This window comes from Leiobunum rupestre, chromosome 3 (genome assembly GCF_980474605.1).
Source record: "Leiobunum rupestre chromosome 3, qqLeiRupe1.1.hap1, whole genome shotgun sequence".
Classification (NCBI taxonomy): Eukaryota; Metazoa; Arthropoda; class Arachnida; order Opiliones; family Sclerosomatidae; genus Leiobunum; species Leiobunum rupestre.
In genome coordinates, this window is record NC_143386.1 from 63,026,423 (window position 1) to 63,035,460 (window position 9,038).

Sequence of the window (9,038 nt, forward strand, 5' to 3'; positions counted from 1 at the left end):
CTGAGAACACCTAGATTTTTTCAACTGTATCAAAATGAGAACAATTGATTTTCTCTGAGAGCACCTATATTTTTTTCAACTTTATCAAAATGAGAGAAATTGATTTTCTCTGTGAACACCTAGATTTTTTCAACTGTATCAATATCAGATTAATAGATTTTATCTGATATTTCTAAATTTTTTGAACTGTATTAATATCTGATTAATAGAACACCTAGAATTTTTCAACGGAATCAAAACGTTTTAATCGATTTTTTAACCATTCTCTGTTAAAATCTAAAATCTGTATCGGATACCAGGCTTTCAAATTAAATTGCAGATCAGTTAACGTACTGAAATTAGTCTTTTTATCATGGCCCGATTTTGGAGGGAATCAAAGGAACTTTTTATCGACGATAGAGAAGCAAATTAAAATCTTTTAACGCATTTTAAAATTTTTCTAATGAACATTTTTCTGGGAATGAAATAAAGGTCAAAGGTTGAGAGAGGTGCACTCCGGCCTCACCGTGCCATCCTCTTTAAAATGAGGTAAGTTCGAAATTATTTATTTTCAACTTTTCCCACTTAGGTTTTGCTAACCCTGCAAATGCTGCAGTTTAAGTCACCGAATTTTTAAGCGCTTAAAACAACTAAAGATGTTAATTCGACTCTGAATTAATGTTATCTTTATAAAACAAGAGTTTGAAAAGAATATTTCTTACCAGATAAAAATGGGAACCACTAATTAAAAATAAGCCTTTCACGCTGAGTAGATTATAATTAATTATTTTAAATAAATAAATAAATAAGATAATTATTTGATCAATATTTAATAAATAATTACTCATAATTTTCAATCATATTTAATAAATAATTACTAATAATTTTCAATCACATTTAATAAATAATTACTAATAATTTTCAATCACATTTAATAAATAATTACTAATAATTTTCATAAAATTGTCTTTATGAAATTTGATAATTTATTCAAACCTAAATGAATAAATATTGTTACTTAGAAAAATTATCGACAATTATCGTAGTGAAGCGAATTAAATCTGATCAACTTCGCGGCGTTTAATTCCACCACCATTATAATTAAAATATTAAAAATTATATTTGAATATCCTAAAATAAAGCAGAACCTTTTTCTTATGTGAATAAACTGTATTTCCATCCATTATTGTAGTAAATACTGTAAGCTGTGCATGACAAATTTGTTAGTCTTCTCAACAGTTTAATAGAGATCTTAAGCATTAAAATGATAGATTTTAATAAAACAGTGCCAAATTTTTCCGTATTTCGCTTTGAGTGTTAACCTTAATAACCAAATAATTAGAATACATTCTTTTTGTGAAATGTACCTCCCCCTTAGTTAATTTAACTAAGTCTATATTTCAATATAGCTTATTAGCAGTTTGACACCGATTTACATAATTACTAACTAAAGTCAATTTCAAAACCTAATCACAATCTTGATAATTTTATTTAACTTTTTCTATCGTTGTTTTCTTAAATTAAGTCTAGGTGTCCATCAAATTATTGCTCCATTTTCTTTCTGTGGGTTTTATGTCTTTATTTTACTTAAGCTTAAATGGACGATGTTAGGTTATTTCTTACAGGCAGTATGATTTTTAGGGTAGGCCAACAAATTATAGACCCATATGTACAAGACGAGGAAATGCGTATGTGTTATATCTTTGCAATTACACAGACTAAATCAAGTCTAACTGTACTTTTGTCCAAACATCGCGGCGTATTGAGTCGTGAACTCTGCTTCACTTACAATGAAACAAACGAACTATAGTGCTGCCGAGATCAGAAATATATAGAAAATAATACCCTGTAATCTAAACAAGACAACAAGTTGTTAAAAATTAATATTTTCAAAGTTTAGTAAATTGTGAACTTGGATGTCCATCCTTAGAACATTTGGGGACCCTTAGGCCTCTGCTATAACTTAAACTAGGCAGCAGCCTAGCAGCCCTGTCTATTTCTGGCACCGCCACTGATGTCAAAGTTATTATAAAGTGGCAAAATGCAACGTGGCGAATCGGAACCTAGTCTGGAGTCAATCTTATTTGTTCCCTGACAGGGTATAGTGGTATATTAGATTCCAATGTGACCAGCTCAATATATTAGAGACACCCTTTTGAGAAGATCCCGGCCAGGCCCCCAAAACTCAATGGAATACATCTCCATCCCTCGGAGAGAAAGAGAGAAACTGGAGGAAGAAGTAGACGAACTAAAAGAGAGGATGGGAGAATACAGAATGCGAGGAGCCAGAGATAGAGAAGGCGTTAGGGCTATTCGCATTGTCCGTATACTCGAAGTTAAATCAGTTTACAATGGAAGGGGGAGGGCGGGCCACCATCCCGGCCTTACTTTCTCGGCCTCATCTCCCGCAGCCACTACTATTCTATTCCGAGCTATTGGGATGGCCAGGAAAAAGAGAAGATGAGGATGCGGAGAGAGGGAGATGCTTTTTGTTATCCGCGGGGCGGCTGCAGCGAAATAGAATAAGACCAACGCGTTTCTGATGAGACACAAAAGGTGCAAATACGCGTCCAACAATGGCGCCAAGCGTTTTCGTGATAAAAACCTATCCTCTCTTCTCTCTCTTTATACACAGACACACACTCGCGGGAAGAAGAAAACACCTATTTTCTTTTAAGGACGGACAATGGGACTCTTCGGACACTAGCCCGCTATTGAGTAGCTACACTTTCCTCAGAGGACATTCCGGTCGTAGCTGAGGGATTGGGTAAAGTGTGTCCGCTTTTCTATATACTTTGGCCATTCTGGTAAGGTCGTTGGCGGAGCGTTAGGAGCGATATTCGCGAGACACAATGCGAAACGCACTTTTATTTCTCTTTCTAGCAACACCCGCGTGTCTATATATCGTCGCAAATACAGTTATACGCCACCACCAACTCTTCTATTTCATTCATTCTTTGAATGAAGGTGGCAAAAAATTCTCGAAATAATTCGTGCCAAATTGAGGTTGTTTATATATACCGGGTGTTTCGAATACGTCCGGTACTAGTTCTCCTGGTCAAAATGAGTTCCAAATGTCCAAAGAACTTGGATTCAAAAATGTCCATAATGATTACTTGTCTCGTCGGTTGATCGAAGGGTAGTTTTTTAAAGCTCACATTATTTTGAAACATTCGATATTTTTATCCAGTTTGGCACAAAGAATACCCTTAATTTTTTTGCCAAAAGTTAACAGGAATACCCTGTATTTTTAAAAGTTCTTCTAATTTTTTATTTTTTTGGTTAAATATTAACCTATTTATGTCTTTATTGCGTGATGCAAGGGTCCCAGGGGTCCTGAAGGCTGGTTCGTAGTTAGTAATCGGCATTCGATTAATTTTTATCCATGAATAAAATAAGCTCGGCGATATTTAAATATTATTTATTTAAAGAACCAATAGTTGAATAAAAATTGTAAAATATTTAAATAATCGAAAGTGAATAAACCTATTATTTAAATAAAACAAACAATTATTTAAATAAATACCACTTTTATTCAAATAAATACTTGGTTGCGTAAAAAACATAATTAAATAAGTTAAAATGATATTATTTTTACCAACGTTTTTTAAATAAATCGGAAAATTTGTGGATAATGAATAAACAATTCCGAGCACTATTCGTAGTTTAGACTTCTACAGGGTGCATCGGAACACGTCAGTTCCAGGGAACCAATGAAACACCGGATTTGCTTTAGGGGGAGGAGCTTACTCTTCGAGCATGAGAGACACTGTAAACAACGCTAAAAATCGTCACAACGTAATCACTCAACGTAAGCATCAATAAATTAACTCTTGACTATAGCTTAATATAATAAAAAATAAAATTTGTATTTCTACTTTTACTTAAGTGTAAAAAAATTTATGATTTGTCAAGCGGTTCGAAACATGTCAGACCCCTAGTTTTACTAGCTATATTAAAACTTATATATGCATAGTTAACGAAGTTCCTTCTTTATTTCACAAACCACTACCTTAGAGCAAGAGTCAAGCAAGTCTAAAAACCCCTACTTGAGAAAAACCAGATTTAAGTTCGAAATCTAGCATAATAACTTACAATGATAATATAATAATGAAAATTGATAACAATAGAGTGGAAATATATATTGAAAATTTTGTACTAAGTCACCTTTATTTAAAAACATTCGAGGATTCTTATTTTGAATTTCTTTCAATAATCACGTATCTCGACTTACTTGACTTTGGCTCTCAGGTAGCGAAATTAAAACTAGCATATAGACTGCAACGACCATACTTTCTTCAATAGTAAAAAAATTGGTAAGTACGTTTTTCTCTAAACCCCACACAACCCCAACAACTTTACTACTTTACAATCGTGATATCGTTCGATTATCCACATGGAAAAAGGTGGAAGGGGGCAAAGGCTTAACTCCTACCTCCCCCTCCTCTCAATTCCTTCAAATCGAGAAGAATGTAAAAACCTCCATTTCTCGCATTGTTAAAAGCAATTTATTTCCCTTTGGACTACCTCCTTTTCTTCGAGCGAATTCTCTATTCTGGAGAAGTGTTTTTTTTTCACCCCTTCGAAATAGAGAGTAGTTTTTATTCTTCTATGTCTGGTATTATATTCCGTCGTGTGACAAGACCCCGATCGTCGTCGGCGACCAAGATATAGTCTTATTTATCGAGAGTGAACGCGCGTGGATGCATTATCCCACTCCATCGCATTATTGTCGCTTCTAAACTGTACCGTACAAACACGATCTCTTTTCCTCGTGTGTATTTTGCCCGCGTCCCCGAGTATAAGTTTTCCCTGATATAACAATGCCTTTGTATAAGCGTTTATATAAAAGCGATATGGGATTGAAAAACAGGGTGCCGAGCAGTGTATGTTTTTTCTCTCCGCAGATCGTGATATGACAAACCTCTCTGCCTCTCTTTCTCCTCCTGAGGATTAAACTCTCGAATTGATCCGGAGATCCTTCTCACCTTTTCTTTACCTGGTTTTTGTTACCTATTGCGAGCTACCGTATTCCTGGGACCACCACGCTTCGTATCAACTATCGGTTTTTTTAGATTAATATCTAAAAGTCTACGTAGTTTGTATAAAGATCTGTTATTTATACCACTGGTTTTCGATTAGGATAGCTGATAATTCGTTTCTTAAGGGTTGGTTTTATTTGTGATCTCAATGGCTTCTTTTATAAATTTTATATCGTACCGTTTGGTACCGTTAGATCAAATTTAGCGTTTTAACTGGAAAGGAAAGTATTCGTAATTTTGAAGAAATATGTATTTATTTTAATTCCAATTCGGGAGGTAAGTAGACCTTTATGTAACTTGAAATTTACCAAAAGGAAAAAATTCAACGCACTTTAGTTTTGCCATGGCAACCAAAAATGTTTTTAGTAACTTAAAACCTACATTTCCCTATGGAAATTAAGATGGATAAATCACAGATTTAATGGTTTCAAATTTTTTTAAATATTAAAAAATAAAAAAATTGTACATTGGGTCAATTCAGGATAATTTGGGTAAATACCAGTAAATTTGGGTTATAATATTTAAAATGGGTAAATGCGTGTACATTTCGGTAAATAATAGTTTAATGTATAAATTAGGTAAATGCAAGTAAATTTATAAAATTTTACCCAAATTAACCTGAATTTACCTAATGTAAATGTTTCTAATATTTAAATATTTTTTTCAAAGGGGGGACTCTAAAAATCAGCGATTTCTCCATGTTAATTTCCATAGGAAAAAGTAGATTTTAAGTAATCAAAAACATTTTTGGTTGCCATGCTCAAACTAAAGCCCGTCGAAACTCTTCCTTTAGGGAAATTTCAAGTTACGTAAAGGTCTACTGACTCCCGAATTTAAACAAAATCGGTGAAAATCACCTCGGTTCGTGTCCTTAGAAATAAATACGTTCAATTCAGGGCCGGATTAACACTATGTGCAAAGTAGAATTTGGGGCCCCTAAAAAATTCAGCCCTCACTTTTTGACTTGAAATAATAATATAAAAAAAAATAAAACACATTCTTTGCACATGCCTAAATACCGCCCTGCATTCATGCCTCTACTACAAAAGGTGGTTTCTTTAGGGCTACTCTTTTTACTCCTTCTGAAAAGGAGGTGTAAAGAGAGTAAATCGGATTTTGTCGTCCGCTAGCCAGAATTTATCCGCTAAAAAGGCCACAGGCAGCCATTTTGGAAAAACGTTTTTACTCCGACCCAAACTATTCGCCACCACAGAATCGGAGTAAAATGACGTCATAGCGTTACTCTTCTTACCTAAAGCCCCATTTTTATACTCATTGGTAGCGGATAAAAATCGTCAAAATTCGCTTCCACCATTCGCAAGCGTGAAAATAAAGCTAAAATATCTGTTTGAAACAGATCGACGCGGAAAGTGAAAAAGTGTATAGCTGAAGCGGATTTTGACGATTTTTACCCGCTACCAGCGAGCATGAAAATGGGGCTTTACTCCGAAATCCCGGAACAAGCGAAAAGAAATGACCTTATTTGTCAATTTACATCAATAAAGTTTCCCCAGATTAATGTTTTCATTTTGTTTTGTTCAATCAAAATTGTTAAATTTATATATTTGTAGCTAAGCCTAGGTCACAAAAATTCGTTTTTCAAAACTTGATCAACCAAAGCGTTGAAGTGGCCAATAAATTTTGTTTATTCAGAAAATATAGTGCGGGTTGAAATTCATCATGTGGCAACTTTCTAAAACCTCGGGAAAATGATTTATTAATTGGTGCATATTCATACGCAGTGTAATTTTAACATTTTACAGGGTTTAAGAAAAGTAAAACGCTTGGTAAACTATGAGGTGTAGACATCCGCTGTTTGACGGGAGATTCACGCCCAATAGAATCAGCGTTGAACTTGTTAATTTAATTTAAAAAATGATTTTACCAACAGCCTTGACATAAGAAACGTTTCTGCAAACACTAAAAAAATCTAAATTTTGCATTAGTCAGCTCGGATGTCACGCTCCTATTTTTATAGACTGTTAACTGAAATTTAACACTCGTTACATTTAAGTAAGCTAAAAACGGTTGAAACGGAGAGTATATAGATTAGTAGTACAATAAATTTTGAGATTTACATTCTGAAATACGAGAATGAAAAATGTGAGCCTGAAATAAATCTCTGAGGTTCAATTAACAGATTGTATACATTTATGCTACCAGTTTCAATAGAAGCGCTACTTAGGTTATATGTACGACTTTTCGAAGTGCTACTCCTGAAATAGAGCTGAAGAAATCCTAGAATACGATTATTCCTATTTGCGATCATTATAGGTAGAATTAAATGGCGATGTAGCCCTTTAAAGACCCAAACAACGTAAATTTTAAAAAGGAAATATACACCAGAAAAAAACACTGAAAACGACCCTGATATGATTAAGTAGAATCATACATATAAAAAAATCAAATCGGATTTATTTTAACTCTTGAAAAAACAGACGCGACGCGGTTTAGATACAGTCTAGAAACAACAAAAAAACGTTTCATTTTATTCCTTTATCTCAACGCGAATTGAACAGAATGGCACTTCATAAATCATAGATGCTAATTCGTTATCGAGAACACTTCTTCGTGTATTTATCCGAGTTCCCCTCTCCTTATAATACTATAAAAATAAGAAATAAAGAAAGATTTGAAGTAGGCAAGCTTAGATATCGTTTCCCGCTTACGAGATGAGAAGAAATATCTGCCGGCATTAGTGAATTCTTATAATTCAATTGATAAGATTTGGAACAATGGACAGGCAGATGTTACACATTTAGAGATTTCGGGCACCAATAAAGGGGGGTTTATATTATTATATTCGATTGATTAGGTTCGGCTTCCAGTTCTTTGTCGGTGTCTTCTTGATACATCGGGATTCTGATACAGCGAAGGTGCGCTTGATGCGCCGACAAAAAGTCACCGCTTCGAAGCCTCCATTGTTTTAATCGGGGATTTCCTTTGAAGTTGTTCTCGCACCGTTCTTTTTCTTAACGGATAACATTGTCGAAAAGCGTTTCTATTCGAATATAGATAGATACGATTGATGGAAGTCAAGCTCTATACAAATCTCATAATATGCCATTTGTTGTTTCGAGATAAATAACACCGTTTTCTTTATCTGACGATTTCTACATAATTAGGCTTCACTTCTTCCTTTTTTAAGGCTTGTTATTTGCAATACTACGCTGGGAGTGAAACCGTCTGGCGTTTTATTACGAATTTAGGTGTGTTTATTACTATTTACAATTTGGGATTGGTCGGATAGCTCTGGCGTACTCTGACTATGAACGTCAATGACGCAATTTAATAATAATTAGCAGCTAGACAAATACCCAAGGCCTAAGTCATAATCTAGAACCTTTTATTGTCTTTAATTCCTGTGGCCGAGTTACAATGCGTAGGAGGGTGGTGGCAAGCCTTTCATGCCACACTCTTAAAACAAACGGTGTTTTAATGGTATATTAAGGGTGTAATATCTGTAAAAAAACACTCTTTAATGTTAATTTAAACGACCTAAAGGGATTTTTATTGTCCCAAATTAAAAACTTGAAAAGGTGTATAAAGGGAGTTATATTACCCCGTAAATTGAGTGATTTAACACCTCGTAAAGGTGTAGCTCCCTTAAGGCAGTAGTTTGTACCCTAAAAGGAGTATTTTAACACTTTAAATGGAGTATTGTAGCACCCTGAAGGGAGTCGTTTGGTACCCTAAAAGGAGTAGTCTTGTACCCTGAAGGGAATAGGTTTATACCACAAACTGTATAAAAAAGTAACCAAAACGGAGGACCTAAGCATCCCAAACAGTGTAAATAAACACCCTATCAGGAAAACTGCTTTTTAATGTGTAGAATAACATCCTTTATAAACCTGTTAAGGTGTTAAATATGGGACAAGAAAATACACCTTTTGTTTTAAGAGTGCACGCGAGCCAGCAGCTCCATAGACTTACTATTATCGGTAACCTTTACAACAACTTAATGATACCAAAATTATCAGCGACGGTGAACAGTTAAAATTCCGGCGGGTGCCCGGC